This window comes from Leopardus geoffroyi, chromosome D1 (assembly GCF_018350155.1).
Source record: "Leopardus geoffroyi isolate Oge1 chromosome D1, O.geoffroyi_Oge1_pat1.0, whole genome shotgun sequence".
NCBI lineage: Eukaryota > Metazoa > Chordata > Mammalia > Carnivora > Felidae > Leopardus > Leopardus geoffroyi.
In genome coordinates, this window is record NC_059329.1 from 96596350 (window position 1) to 96611898 (window position 15549).

Genomic DNA, 15549 nt, shown 5'->3' on the forward strand with positions numbered 1-15549 from the left:
AGGGAGAAGGGGAGTGGGTGCTGGGTTAGCCACGCAACAGTCTCTCTCGCGGTCACCAAATCGCCGTCAGCATGGCATGGTAGTTAAAAGTGAGGCGTCTGTGGGGCGCCTGGGTGGCTCAGTCGGTTAAGCGTCCGACTTCAGCTCAGGTCACGATCTCGCGGTCTGCGAGTTGGAGCCCTGCGTCGGGCTCTGATGGCTCAGAGCCTGGAGCCTGCTTCCGATTCTGTGTCTCCCTCTCTCTCTGCCCCTCCCCCGTTCATGCTGTGTCTCTCTCTGTCTCAAAAAAATAAATAAATGTTAAAAAAAAAATTTTTTTTTTAAATAAATATTTAAAAAAAAAAAAGAGGAAAAAAAAAAAGTGCGGCGTCTGGAACCAGGCAAACCTTGGTGTAAATCCCAGCTCTACAGTTTCTTAACTGTTTTGAGCCTCGAATTCCCCATCTGTGAAAAGAGAATTATAGCAGCACCTCCCTAAACAAGGGATCGTGAAAATGAAACGAGAGGAGGTATGTAAATGGTTGAGCCGGGGTGGGAGTGGAGGGGTGGGGTGTCCTTTTGGAGGAATTGAGTACATGGAGGTGTTCCACATCATTGTCACCACCAGGTATAAATGTTAGCCAGGTTAGGCTGGCCAGAGCCATTTAATCCTGTATTTGACCCAATGAAATAAATACTGTCAGCACATTTCACAGAATAGGAGGCTGAGGTTAAGAAAATTGAGGCTAGATTCAAACCCAGGCAGTGTGATTCTCGAACTCATCCTCATGACTATTTTTTTAAATGTGTATTTATTTTTGAGGTGGGGGAGGGGCAGAGAGAGAGAGGGGCACAGAGGATCTGAAGCGGGCTCTGCACTGACAGCAGTGAGCCCGATGTGGGGCTCGAACTCACTAACTGTGAGATCCTGACCTGGGCTGACGTCAGACGCTCTACCGACTGAGCCACCCAGGCACCCCTGGAGCTTATAACTTTTACACCGAGCTGCCTTCTTGACATACGGTAGCCAGTATTGTTATCATTCATTAATAATAACTATTCATTAATAATAGTAACATTAAGTAAGCTCCTGTTTTGTGCCAGGTTCTGTTCTGGGCATAGGGGTCACAGAGATGTGCTAAGATAGAGTCTCTACCCGCAAGGAGCGAGGAGTCTTGTAGGGGAGACAGAACCATAAACAGACACATAATAACAGGCAGTGTGGACACCGGGACCCATCTACCAGCAGAAAAATTGGTGAGTGGTACTCATTATTTGTATGCAAAATGAAATCCCAACGGTGAATTGTGCTTGCAATCAGGAGCGAAACAAGCTTCCCAGCTTTGGGTGGTGGCTTGCTTCCAGCTTTGCCCACGGGTCTTTTCTGGCTCTTTCCGTTCAGACTTTTGCTGGCAGCAGCAACAGGCATCCAGGTTTAAAAAAAAAAAAAGGAGGAGAAATTTCAAAATTATTAAAATTGGGAAATGCTATAAGATTTAGGGGAAAGGAATGGAAGTCGGTGTCTCTTGCGCTGGTGACCTGCCAGTGGCCTCACTTTGCCCATCTGTTAAATGGAGACTCACTCACGCGTTCCCGCATCCATTCAGGAAACTGTGAGACAGATCCCACCCACCCTGTTCGGAGCTAATTATAAACACAAACTTTAAGTGGACAGGAGGAATTCTAGAAAAGGAGGCTCGGCTTCTGCCTTAGAACGCAGGGGTTGCAGGGTGGGAAGGGCTGGGATGAAGGGGTTTAGTCCGAGTGTAAGAAGGAAGCTGAGCCCTGCTTCCCCACAGGCTCCTTCTCCCACCTGGATGTTGAAAGGGCTGCGGAGATCAGAGTCCCTTTTTCCCTGGTACCCCTCACCCCCCTGCACCCTGAGTAACAGGTCCTCTCAGAGGCAGAACGGCTTGTTCCCAGTATTAATGGCTCAGGGAGGGGGCCTTGGTGACAGGCGATCAGGGAGAAGGAAATGGTTTTGCAATTACAGTCTTTATCTCTCTCTCTCTCTCTCTCTCTCTCTGTTTTTTCCATCTGCAAGCAAGGAGGTAGGGAAAGCCTTTGTCCCTGCTCCTTTGTCCCTGCTTCTGGGCCAGGTGACACAAGCCCTCCCTCCTCTTGTGCTCTGTGACCCAAGACCGTGTGGGCGTGCATTCTAGTGGGACTGAGCGTCCCCATGCTGCTCTGGGCTTTGTTGGAGCCTGACCTTGAAGGACTATCTCCTCAGACTCCTTCCAGACCTTCTTGCCTCTGAGCTGGCCTGGTGGCACCCAGGTGGGGTACAAAGGACCCCCAGGAAAAACCCACTCTTTGGAAGAAGATGCATCCCAGATGGTTTTCAGAGCAAGCTTGTGACATGGGGGTCTCTGGCAGTTAGTAAACATGTCTCCTCTGGTTTCTGTTTATGGCTTCTCTGGCCTGACACAGGAAGGCCAAATTAGTCCCTGCAGCCAACTCATGGTTTTACAGCTCACTTCCCCAAGAGACTGGGCCTTGAGAACTGCCATCAGGCCATCATTCCCCAGGGGCCACCCCTCCCTTACTCGGGGCCCTCCCAAGCCTAAATTGGCATCTGGAAAAGGGCAATTTGGGAAGCTGCCTTCTATGGGTCTGAATGCTGTGTGACGTTTTAACCTCTCTGGGCCTCAGAATCCTCACTGGCAAAATGGGGATAGTCAACTTACCTGGCAGTGATTTTTGTTGTGGAGATTCGGTGAGATAAGATGCAAAATCCAGTGCCTGTGGAGAAGCTAGTCTACAAGAGAGAGTGACTGCTGCTATGGCCTTGTTCAGGGCTACAGGGTCTGGATGGGGCACTGTGAGGGTGGCCCTTCTGGGAACGAGGAGGGAGAAAATGTGACCCCGCCGACGTGCAGAGGGGCCACAGCTATGCAGGCGGTGTTTTATTGCTTAAACTGGGTGGGTGTTCATGGGTAAGACTTTTTGGTTCATCTGAATTATTTCATAATAAACATTCCTAAATATAAAAGGTTATGGCATTTTGCAGAAAAGTAACTCAATTACTAAAAACCTGTGGTTAAAATTTTTTTTTTAAATTTTTAAAATGTTTTGTATTTATTTTTGAGGCAGAGGGAAAGCACGAGCTGGGGAGGGGCAGAGAAAGAGACAGGATCCAAAGCAGCCTCTACACTGACAGCAGACAGCCCGATGCGGGACTTGAACTCATGAACCATGAGGTCATGACCTGAACCAAAGTCAGACACTCAACTGGCTGAGCCAGCCAGGCGCACCTAAAAATTAAAAAAAAAAAAACCTTTTTTTTTTTTTTAACATTTATTCATTTTTGAGAGAGACAGAGTGTGAGTGGGGGAGAGTCAGAGAGAGAGGGAGATGAGAATCCGAAGCAGACTCCAGGTGCTGAAGTCTCACACTGACTGTGAGATCATGACCCGAGCTGAAGTCGGACGCTTAACCGACTAAGCCACCCAGGCACCCCACCTAAAAAAATTTTTTAAAGTAATCTCTACACCTAACATGGGGCTTGAACTCATGACCCTGAGATAAAGACCCACACATTCTACTGACTAAGCCAGCCAGGCACCCCAAGAAACCTGTTTTTAAAAAGAGTGAGAGAGAAAAATTATAACAAAGCCCAGGTTTCAGTGGCCAAGGGCTGTGGAAGGCGCTTCTCAGGGCCCATTAGTCCTTCAGACTCCACCCTGTCTTTTCACCTGCCCTTCTGGTTGCCGGCATGGGGAGGCAGGCTGGGAGGTTTCCAGAAGCTCACTACCAGATGCTGCCTGTGGGCTGTGGGTCTGTGTCCTGCTGGGGGGGGCACCTGTTACCCAGGAGACTGTAGGTGCCTCACAGGGAAGAGCCTCGCCCAGGTCCTCAGCTGGCAGGCAGGGAGGCACTCCTTCTGGAGTTGTGGGCTGGAGACAGGAAGGTGACGGTGCGTGAGAGGGGCTGCAGCTGGCTGAGCAAGGCCAGGCATCTGGTGCGGGGGGTGGGGGTGGGGGTGGGTGGCAGGCGCTGGGGACAGGATCACCAGAACCAGGCCCCCTGGCCCTTGAGCAAAGACTGCCTCACTACCTGCAACCAAGGGAAACTGAGGCCAAGGAGCTCTCGGGAATGAGTCAGGTGAAGGGGAGGAGAGTATCCCAGGCAGCTAGAGCCACTGCACAGAAGCTTGGAGCCGGAAGAACCTGGAGCAGGACAGTCAGGAATGCAAGTCAGGGGAAGGGCACGGATCAGGTTGTCCTGGGCCAAGCTCTTCTTGGTGTCTGCCCACCCATGTGCCCCCCTTGGGGACCCCCAAACCACCCACAGACCCAAGATCAAGAGGTGAGAGAAACAGTTCCGACATCTGAGCTCAGGCTGATCCCTACCCCCACCCACGGCTTTCTGGGTGAGCTGCGCCAAGCTGAGGTCCCGCTGCTCCCCGACATGCCATTCTGCAGCTCACGAAGGCGTATTTTCAGCTGCTTTTCCATTTTGTTCATAACACAGCCCAATGATACAGACACAATGTCCCCTTTTTTCTGTGTTAGGATAACGAGGCTCTGGGAGTTTAGGGGGCTTGCTCAATGTCACAGAGCAGGAAAATGACCCCAGGGTCTTCCTCTCCCTTCTGCCCACGCCATCCCCAGAGATGCATTGGAACCTCGCTCCTCAGACTGTGGTCCAACATGAGGACATCGGCAGCATCTGGGAGCCGGTTAGAAATGCAGAATTTCATTGGGTGCCCTGGTGGCTCAGTTGTTTAGCATCTGACTGTGGCTCCGGTCACGATCTCACCGTGTGTGAGTTCGAACCCCGCCTTGGGTGAGCTTGAGCCCTGCTTGGGGTAAGACATGAACTCCGGCGAGCCCCACCTCTCTCTCTCTCTCTCTCCCTTCTCTCTCTCTCCCCCTCATGGGATTCTCTCTCTCTCTGCCCCTCACTCACCTGCACCCTCTCTCTCTCTCAAAAAAAAAAAAAAAAAAAAAAAAAAAGAAATGCAGAATTTCAGGACCCTCCCTGGATCCCCAAACCAGAATCTACATTTCAGCAAGAACCCTGGTAATTTGCAAGCACTTTCCGGTTGGAGAAGCAGCTCTTTAGAGAAGTTCTTTCCTGTTTAGATGAGACTTCCCAACAGGGAGGCGATACCTACTTCAAAAGGGTGGGCCCCTAATGAAGGACGTTGAGGACACTTGTGGAAGATCTCTTTTGTGGGGCATGCTGCAGTGATGAGGGTGGCCCTGTCTTCAGAGACCCTCCCCTCCCCACCCACCACTTCTCCCCCATGTCAGTCTGCCTGGCGCTTTCGGATTCCAGCAAGTACACCCTCACCCCTTCATCTACACGACAGCTGTAGAGGGGTGGGGGGGAGCTGTTTCAATGGCTGCCTCCCCACGACTCCCAATCTTTCCCTGCCCCCAGCACCCCTGCCTGGTGAGGCTGATTGTCCCATTCAGCACCCCCTCGCCGCGGCATCGGCTGATGGGCTTTCAAACCCCCTTAGATGCCTAATTACCGCTGATCGGGGGCTGCACGTGCAGGCTTCTGTGAATAAGTGATTCTGTAATTATGGCTGGCACCCAGCCTGCCAGGATGGGGAGGGAAGGGTTCTGAGGACAAAGGGGTTCCTCTGCGAGGAGGGCCTCCCTCCCCGCCAGGGCAGTACTGGGCTTTGTTCTGCTCTGGGACTCCAGTGGCAAATCCCCTGCAGTGAGGCAGGGCTGATGTAGGGAGCCCCAGCTGAGGAGTGGGCTTGTTAATGCAAAACAGTTTGTGTGCCTTGAGTGTGTTCTGGGCCAGGCTCTCTGCTCCGTGCTTTGCATTCTGGATCTTACCGGGTGACAACTCATCTTGGTTTCCCTGGGGCATTCCCAGTTTTAAAGCTTCCCCCAGAGACCACACCCGCACCACCACTCCCCGCACCAGTTCCAGGCAAACGTGGACAGGTTGTCATGCTACATCTAATTCTCTCAACAACTGGAAGATCCCGGAGACCCATTAACCCCATTTTACAGATGGAGAAAGCAATGCTCCAAGGCGTTGAGGATTTTGCCTAGGGCCGAACAGCTGCTGAGTGGCAGAAGCTAGCTTTGGACCCAGGTCTGTCTGATCCCAGAGATGTGTGGTGCAAGGAACCTGCCCAAATGCCAAAGTGCAGTGGAAGGCTGGTCTGTGGTGTCCCTCTAGCCCCATCTTTTCTCCGAACCGTGGCTAGGGCCCAAAGCCCCCTCCCACCCCTTCCCCAGCTGCCCACAGGGTTTCCAGCCTTTCTCTGCGCAGACTGTTTTCTCTTGGATCCCAGCACTGGACCTGGCTCAGGAGGGCTGGGCTGTGTACAGCCAGGACGTGGCTAGAGGCTTAGGGGCAGGGTGCCCAGGGCAGGGTGCCTGGATCTGCCACCGACGAGCAGCCTGGAGACCCAGGCTCCCCTGTGGGCTGGAGGCGTTGGCTTGGATGCAGGCTGAGGCCCCTTCCAGCTCCGTGTGCCAGCTGGATCCAGCTCGTTCGAGTGGCTGAGAGCCAATGCGCCTGGCTCTGCAGCCCCTAGATGACCATGTGACCTTGGGCAAATTACCTAACTTCTAGAAGGCGCTTGGGAAGGAAGGATAATGATGCTGCCCACCTCTTTAAGGTCTTAAAGAAACAATGGATGAAAAGCTCTTAGTATGATGCCTGGTGGAAATAACAGCTAGTTGTGGCTATTGTTATTATTTTTCTTATTATTTTTGGTGATCTCCTTCTCCCTGAGATTGGGGACTCAAGCTAATTCCCCCCATTTCCTGGCTGCGTCAGGGTCCTGGCAGGCCTGGCTGACGTTTGAGCCAAGGAGAGCTGAGGGGAGAGACTGACACTACCCTCGGGGCCTAAAATAGAGATAAAGCTTGCTTTGCAGGAGGATTTTGCCCGTACAAGGCCAGAGGCGTGCCACCTTGCAGCCCCTTGGGGCAGGGAGCCGCGGGGCGGACTGCCTCGGGTCTGCCCCAACGGTGTCACAGGCTCTTTCTCCCTCTGATGGATGACTCTCTGGGGGCTGACTTTTATTTAAAATCAGTTTAAGAGAAGAGGCCCCCGGCTCCAGGCCCCCCCTCCCGGCCAGACAAGCCAGAGCCGGCCAGGGAAAGAGGCCCCACAGCCCGAGATTTCCCAGATGCCCCTCTTGGATGCGGAATTTGGAGCCGCTGCTTCTGGGGAGTGTCTGGGCAAAAGCGAGGGGCTTCAAGATCTACCCCGCACTCCCCCGCGAAATAGACCTCTAGGTGGCTGTTCAGTCATGCGTCACTTAGGTCCTCTTTGTCCTAGAAGGAAGCTGGTCCCTCAAACCACGTCCCCGTTGCCTCATAGGGGAAGGCCTTGGAATCGGTCCAAGAAAAGACACCCAAGTGTAAGGGGAAAGGCAATTCCTGAACCTGGCCTCTGACACCCAGGAGCTGTGTGACCTTAGGCTAGACGCTTAACCCCTCTGCGCCTCGGCTTCTCCTCTGGTAAATAGGGATAATAATGCACGCCTTGTGGGTTTGTGGTGGGGGTTGAACGAAACAACGAAGGATGGAACGAGCAAGCCCAGGGCTGGCGCACTGGAGGCGTTCTGTACACGCTCCCCTTACTCCTCTGGTCATAAGACAGTGTGGGTGATGGTTTGGGTGGTGCAGTGACACCTGTTTCAACTCCTGGAAATAGCACACGGGGTTCAGCTCTCTCTCTCTCAAGGTTGCATCAGGCACTTGAGGGTAGGAAGAAGGCACCAGACGGCGTCCACCCAGGACTTGCGTACATGGGGCACTGGTCTGGCCTGGAGCAAGGCGTAGCTGCTGACCCTCCAGCCAGTTTCTGGGCTTCTGTCCCATCGTTCCCATCAACCTGGACGTGGCGATACTTCAGTACCCAAGGGACACCTCCCAAAAGCCTCTCACACCCCAGGAGGTCGTCCTGTATGGCTGCCACTCACTCCAGGCCATAAGCAGGTGCTCAGTGACTGCTTTTGGGGGTGGTGGTGGGGACCCCGACCACTGTGAGTTTAGATACGTCCTCCTCGGGATGTGATCAGATTATAGAAAGCTAAGAGAGGTGACCCACCGGCCCAGGGCCAGGTACCTGGCCTGCAGGGATCTGTTTGTGCTCTGGTCACCTCTTGGGCATGTCCTGGAGCTGTCAGGGCAGAGAGCAGGGCTGGGGGAACTGATCGACACCCTAGGGACCGTCCTATTCTGCTGCTGCGGTGAGCAGGACTCGTCTGCACCTCGTTTTCCTCGTCTGTAAAAGGAGGATTTGCTGAGACCCTGAGCTCAGTGGTTTAGAAGGTGAGCTTGGAGCCAGCTGCCTGAATTTGAAGAGTAGGCCTCCTACGTGTGACCTGTGCCCGCCTGGGTGGGCTATTGAGTCTTTCGGGGCCTCTGTTTCCCCATTTGTAGAATGCCAATGGTGACAGAACCTGTCTCCTAAGTTTGCTGCTGTAAATGGTCCAAGGCACCTGGTAACACAGGCTGAATGCCTGCCAGATGCGGGCCGCCTGCATCGACGGGTGCCATCTTCCGGACAACTCTCGGAAGAAGGTGCCAATGCTAGTCCTGTTTACAGATAAGGAAACTGAGGTCCAAGGTCACGTAGCCAGTGATTGTCAGAGCCAAAGCGTCTGTCTCCATGAGCCCACATTCTTTTTTTTTTTTTTTTTTTTAACGTTTATTTATTTTTGAGACAGAGAGAGACAGAGCATGAACGGGGAGGGGCAGAGAGAGAGGGAGACACAGAATCGGAAACAGGCTCCAGCCTCTGAGCCATCAGCCCAGAGCCTGACGCGGGGCTCGAACCCACGGACCGCGAGATCGTGACCTGAGCTGAAGTCGAACGCTCAACCGACTGAGCCACCCAGGCGCCCCGCCCACATTCTTAATAAATAATGTTACCTTCTAGTGTTCTTGTTGTAATTAAAATTAAACACAATTCCGGTGTCCCATAAATGTGACCTGCCTTTGCTGTTGAATAGGACAAGGGTGAGGTGGTGTCAGTGTCCCCAGGCCTGTGCTTCCCTCAGCTGCTAAAGAGGATTCTGTTGTTTCTCTTGTCCGCCTGGGGGATGAGGGCTGCCTAGTGCAGGGCAGTCCATAGCCATAGCCAGGACTCAGAGAAGAGGGACCAGGAGAGCTGGAAGGGAGCACCAGAGAACAGAGGCAGGAAACAAAATTGGGAGAAGAAGAAAACTGAATGTAAAAAAAAAGTCGCCCAGAGCTATGAACTGGTCTCTTAAGAACCCTTTAAGAAATGAGAGTTAGGATGGGGCGCCTGGGTGGCGCAGTCGGTTAAGCGTCCGACTTCAGCTCAGGTCACGATCTCGCGGTCCATGAGTTCGGGCCCCACGTCAGGCTCTGGGCTGATGGCTCAGAGCCTGGAGCCTGTTTCCGATTCTGTGTCTCCCTCTCTCTCTGCCCCTCCCCCGTTCATGCTCTGTCTCTCTCTGTCCCCCAAAAAATAAATAAACGTTGAAAAAAAAAATTAAAAAAAAAAAAAAAAGAAATGGGAGTTAGGGGCGCCTGGGTGGCTCAGTTGGTTGCACGTCAGACTTTGGCTCAGGTCATGATCTCACAGTTCAGGAGTTCAAGCCCCACGTCAGGCTCTGTGCTGACAGCTCAGAGCCTGGAGCCTGCTTCTGATTCTGTGTCTCCCTCTCTGCCTCTGCCCTACTCACGCTCTGTCTCTTAAAAATGAATAAACATTAAAAAACATTTTTTTAAAGAAATGTGAGTTAAGAAAGAACCTATTTAATTGTGAACTGTCATTTGTGCTGTCTGAATCCAACACCACCTACAGGCTTAGCCATCAGCAGGGTTACATTTGGGGTTATGCCCGGGCCTCAGGGAGGCCCTGGATGCCTGGGGGAGGCGCAGGGAGCAGGCTGACTTCTGGTGCCTCAGAACGGCAGGTGAGTCTTGACACTATTACGTGTGCCTTCCCTCTTGGTGAGGCGAAATCCTCCACCTTCCCTTGTCCTCTGGCCTTCTGAGGTCTAGGGGGGCTCAGGCCTCTCCTGGTGACCCCTGATGAGGGGCCTCAGCTGCATCCCAGTGAGTCCTGAAGCAAAGCCCCTCTCTGGGAAGCCCCCTCTGGGCAGTGAGGACCGGAGGCCGGGACTGCAGTGGGGACCCATCAATGTCTGGGTCAAAGGCCCAAAGAGCCCTTGTTCTTAGCATTCCTGGTGCAGCCTAACAGGACTGTGAAGGATGAGGGCCACTGGGCAAGTGCAGAGTCAATGTGTGGCTAGGGGAGCAGACAACGAGGCTGACCGCTAGGGCCTGCGTCCCCAGTGGAGCGCCGAGATGTCTTGTCGGGCTGATGTGATGAAATGCGCTGGGGGCCAGGATAGTGTTTTATTTATTTATTTGTTTGTTTATTTATTTGTTTATTTAATGTTTGTTTATTTTGAGAGAGAGAGAGAGAGAGAGAGAGAGAGAATCCTGAGCAGGCTCCATGCTTTCAGCACTGCACGAACCGTGAGTTCATGACCTGAGCTGAAATGAAGGGTTGGTCGCTCAACTGACTGAGCCATCCAGGCACCCTCAGGATAGTGTTTTAAAAATGAATATACTACATATTTCCATCCATTATAAGACAAACCATTGACTTTATCCTAGTTCTTTGGAGGGACAGGAAAAATAGATGTCTTTTTAAACGTATTTATCAATTGGGAGGCCCATTCAGGTACCCCTACTATAAAAATGTGAACAAATTGTGTATCTCAGAATCAGGGACTCTGCTGCTCATGGAAAAAGTGTCCTCACTCTGAGAAGACAGGTCACCCTCACCAGCCCTCGGTTCTCTCTTCCCTCTGTCCTTCCTGGTCATACACATCTTCTCTCTTATTAAGTGATGCTAAATGTGAGGCCAGAGCTGCCTGCACCTGACTCTTTGGTGATGGAAGACTAAGGGGACTGACACATACATGAGCGATAACAAAGCATCCTCCCATTCATTCATTCATTCATTCAACAAATATTGAACACTTCGTACGTGCAGACAGTAGTCTGGGAGATGGCGATGAAATGGAAAAATGGTCCAAGTTGACTTGGGTCTTCGTAGTGTGCTGGCTACATGACTGGCAACATTGAAATCAAGCCCTCTCGTGTCCAGGTAGATAACAACATAGGAGGCAAAGTCTCCCTTCTCTCTTGAGCTCTCCCTGCTGAGTGGCTCTGCAGGTCGCCGAGCAACGCATTGACAATGCCCTTACCTTGCAGATCCTGGGTAGTCGAAACTGAGACAGAACCACACAGGCAGATATGGTGTAGTATGGTGCAGGTAGCTAGAAGCAAGCAATGAACTTGCTCATCTAAAGTCAAAGCCCTTTCCTGGGTCTCCTGAGAAGTTGTCTGCACTGGAAAATGGCAACGAAAAGTTGAAAAATAGAAGAGGGAACGAGAAGTACGGATAGCTGAGTGAGGTTTCACTCCCGTGAAAACCAGGATTAAGGAGCTTGCACCCAATTTTTAGCAAGAAGTTGTAAACATATCCATGTAAGTTACCTCTGTCCCTAGTCGGTGAGGGTGACTCAAGTTAGGCAAATGGCATGATGGAAAATCTGGGAATTAAAAGTCCAAATAAGTTAAAATATTGTGTTGCACTCAGGGCCTGGAATCTGGGACTTTCCCAATGTTTCCATCCTCTGGAAAAGACTCCACCGTGAGCCAGAAACCCAGGAGTCCCCTATTCCTCCTTCCCCTTGTCCTACTGTGATTTTCCTTCCTAAGGATCTCAGATCTGTTCACGTCTCTCCATCTCCCCTGCTACCTATTGGATTCGTGCTGCTGTCGCCTCCTGCCTGGACATCTTCTCAACTGGTACCTCCAGCCTCTCAACCCCCATGAGTCAGGCCAAATTCCCCCCATCACTAGCTCTGGCACTAGCAGTTTTCCACGGTGCTCATCGTGGTCCTAACCGTGGATTTATTAGTGAGCTTGTTTAAGTAATGGCTGCCTCCCCCGCTTCATTATAACCTCCTTGAGTGCAGGGACTACATCTGTTTTTGCTCATCATTCTGTCCCCTGCACTTAGCACGAAGCTAGGAAGGAGTTGGAAACATATTTTGACCAAGACTTTGTAAACATACCCATATAAGTTAGCTCTATCCTTACACTTCCCCTCTATCTTTGCTTATCCTTAGCCATGGCGGGTGCTCAATAAATATTTGTTGAATGAATAGATTAATGACTAAAGCTGTTTTAAACATAAAAGAGAGAGACATAATTTTTACATGTATGAAATCAGCTTTTTTTTTCTCCCCCACTAAACAAATGCTGAAGACATATTTCAAGACTGTCCATTTGGAAGGACATTTTGGCCTGTTCGGAGGCCAAAATGTGGGTGGTGGAGCCCCTTACAAACAGTGTGTGTGTGTGTGTGTGTGTGTGTGTGTGTGTGTGTGTGTGTGTTTGAGAGATTATTCCCTGGGGAGTGCACAAAGAGGAAGACAGTGAGGATTATCTATGATCTGATCATCTATTATCTGATTATCTAATTATCTGTTAAGACAAACACATCCAACTGAGAGTCCCGGGGACTTCCATGAAGTAAAAATAAAATCCTGCTAAGTATTTGCACACTGAATGCTGACATGAAGGAAGCATTAGCCTAGTGCTGATGCTATGAATGGGTGTAGGAGAAAAGATAGGTATCTTCTTTGCAGACTTTCTCTCTCCATCTTGTCAAATCTTTTCCTGGATGCTGCTGCGGGTTCCTGGGAGGAGGTGACAGCCCCGGAAGTAGTCTGCTGTGGTCAGTGGGGCTACCGGTTGGTCCTTGCCCCTCCCTCCGCTCCCCCATCCCCGCCTTTACGCCCACTTTGTGCTCAGCCATCAACAAGACCTGTGCTGTCTAAGTTAGAGAAACAGGCTCTCTTCTTTACTGTTTTGGGGGCTGTAAATTTGACCCACATTTTGCAGGGCAATTTAGCAGTACTAGCAAACATTTAAAGACATATCCACCTTGATCACGGCCAATTCTCTTCGAGAACTGTATTTCCACAGATATACTTGGACTTGTTTGCGGAGATGGATGTGTGAAGATGTCCGTTGCAGTATCATTTATGCCAGCAAACAAAAATTAGAGCAATTAAATGTGAAATGTAGGAAATGGCCTAATAAATTGTGTCCATCTGTACTGTGCAATATTATAAAGCTGCGGGATGGCTTTCTCGAATGGTTCTTCCAGACTCCAGAGTGTTCCTTCTCAGTGTCCTTTTGAGTTCACTTTCTCTCGACAACAAAGAATTATCTGGCCCCAAATGTCAATAGTGCCGAGGATGAGAAATCCTGGGCTAAACCCGAGCCTAGAACGCAGAAAGTGCTCATTAAATGTGTCATAAATGAACAGAGTCTGGCACGTGTTAGGTGCTCTGTGAGTAATCAGTAAATGATTGAAGGAAAGAAAATGAGGTAGATCCACACATTTCAATAGGGAAAGAAGTCTCAGATACGGTGTTAAAAAAAAAAAAAAAAGCAAAATTGCAAAACTGTGTATATTACTATTACTTTTTGGTTAAAAATGATATAAACAAATGAATATGCTTGTCTATGCATAGGAAATTCATGTAAGAGAACGTAAGTAAGTCTTACTGGTTATCTCTGTTAAGTGGGACAGAGTTTGGAGTGGGGAACAGGGGAAAACATTGGCTTTTCATTTCATAGGATATTTGAACTCTTTTAATTTTTTTTAAGTTTATTTATTTATTTTGAGAGAGAGACAGAGCACCTGAGCAGGGGAGGGGGAGGCAGGGAGAGAGAGAGAGAGAGAAAGAGAAACAGAGAATCCTCAGCAGGCTCCACACTGCCAGAGTAGAGTCCAATGTGGGGCTCGAACCCACAAACTGTGAGATCGTGACCTGAGCCCCTGAGCCGAGGTTAAGAACCGGATGCTTAACCGAGTCAGCTGCCCTTGTGCCCCTGAGCCATTTTAATGTTATATCATGAGCATACAGTGATTCTAGAACACCCACCACCACCACCGAACCCAGCTTAATTAAAAAACCCAAACCAAAACAATAGGACGGCCTGGTCTACCTCAGCGGCAACAACACTCGGTGTAAAAAGTGGCACGTGGGGCCTGGTGGACTGAACCTCTGGGTGGGGGGAGCTGTATGTGGTTTTCGCAGCCTAGAGTGGTGCCTCACCCCCCCCCCCCCCCCCCCCCCCCCAGTAAGCCACCTCCGACTCTCAGCTCATCTCGGTTGGTCTTCATATCAGCCCTGAGAAGGCCTGTCATCATTTTTACTGTTGAGGAAGCTGAGGCTGGAAGAAATTATAGTGCCTTGCCGAGGGGGTGACAGCAGAAGAGTGTCCTTTTGTGCTTTGACCCCACGGGTATTGGTGGGGAGGGGGTGTGTATTAGTTATCTAATGCTGCGAAACAAAAGATCCCGAAACAGCATCTTAAGACAAGAAACCTTTATTGTCTCACAGTTGCTGAAGGTCAGAGGTTCTGGTTCGTGGTTTCTCCTAAGGTTGCTGTCAAGCTGAAGGCTGGGACTGCTGTCCTCTGAAGGGGGAGGATCCGCTTCCTCTCACCCTGTGGGCATTGGCAGGCCTGGATTCCTCAGTGGCTCTTAGAGATTCGCTTCCTCACCATGTCGGCCCCAGGGCTGTCGGAATGTCCGTATGGTGGGTCAGCTGGCTTCCACTAGGGCAATGAGCTGAAAGATTGAGGGAGAGAAAGAGAGAACCCAAGGCAGAAGCGCGGAGTTTTATGGCCTAATCTCAGAAGGGACATGCAGTCACTTCTGCCGTGTTCTGTTGGCCACACAGTACAACTTGGGAGGAGACCACACAAGGGTGTGGGTTCCAGCAAGTGGGATAACTGGAGGACGTCTTGGAGGCTGGTGGCCACAGAGCAGCTTCTGGAAGTCTTACTCTGAAAGCCCGGACTCTATCTTTGGGTGGCCCCTGGGGCGGGAGAATAGGAGGACCCACCTGGACCGGTGCTGTGGTGCAGCAGGGGGTACCATGGAGAGACATCCGGAGGGACAAAGGGGTACGGACCTCCGGAGCACATCCCCAGTGTGGGCTTCTGTCCCAACCCTGAGAAATCACAGGCAAATCGTCGTGCTCTCTGGGTCTCAGCACCCTCCGTCCAGGGCCAATGGCGACTTGACACCTTAGCCTTCCCTCCGCTCGGGAACGTGGTGGCCCAACTGTGGGCAGTGCCCGGGAGCCAGTGAGCCCTGTCAGCGCCATAATCACAGGCCTGAGTGACCCGCTCTGGACAAACGACCTCGCCGAGCTGGCCACGTGGCGAGTGCTAGACAAGCGCTCGGTGACAGGTCAATGGCTCCCTTTGTAAACACATGTACTCATTGTTTACCGCATGCCAGGTCCTCGGCTAGGCCTCCAGTTCACACATTACATCGGTGTTCACCCCCAGCACACTCTAAGGTTGGTAGTTATATTAGGCCCCATTTTACAGATGGGAAACGGAGGCAGGGAAGTTCAGCACGTTGCCCCAAAACCACACCGGACTTGGGCCCCAATCAGCATGGCTCTAAGATCTCTGTTCTCCCTGCTGATGCGGCACTGCCTCCCATTCGCTTCCCTGCAGTGGGAGTCAGGGCTCTTTAGCGGGAGGGCAT

The 15549-nt window shown here is 51.2% G+C and overlaps 1 protein-coding gene across 1 annotated transcript in view; it reads left to right on the forward strand.

Annotated features, from left to right (window-relative positions):
• Positions 1 to 363: 363 nt before the first annotated feature.
• Positions 364 to 15549, forward strand: part of ACCSL (1-aminocyclopropane-1-carboxylate synthase homolog (inactive) like) — a 54189-nt gene continuing 39003 nt past the window's right edge. Inside the window, exon 1 of the mRNA XM_045485036.1 lies at positions 364 to 509. The gene's annotated coding sequence lies outside the window, so the exon portion shown is untranslated. The remainder of the gene's footprint in view (positions 510 to 15549) is intronic.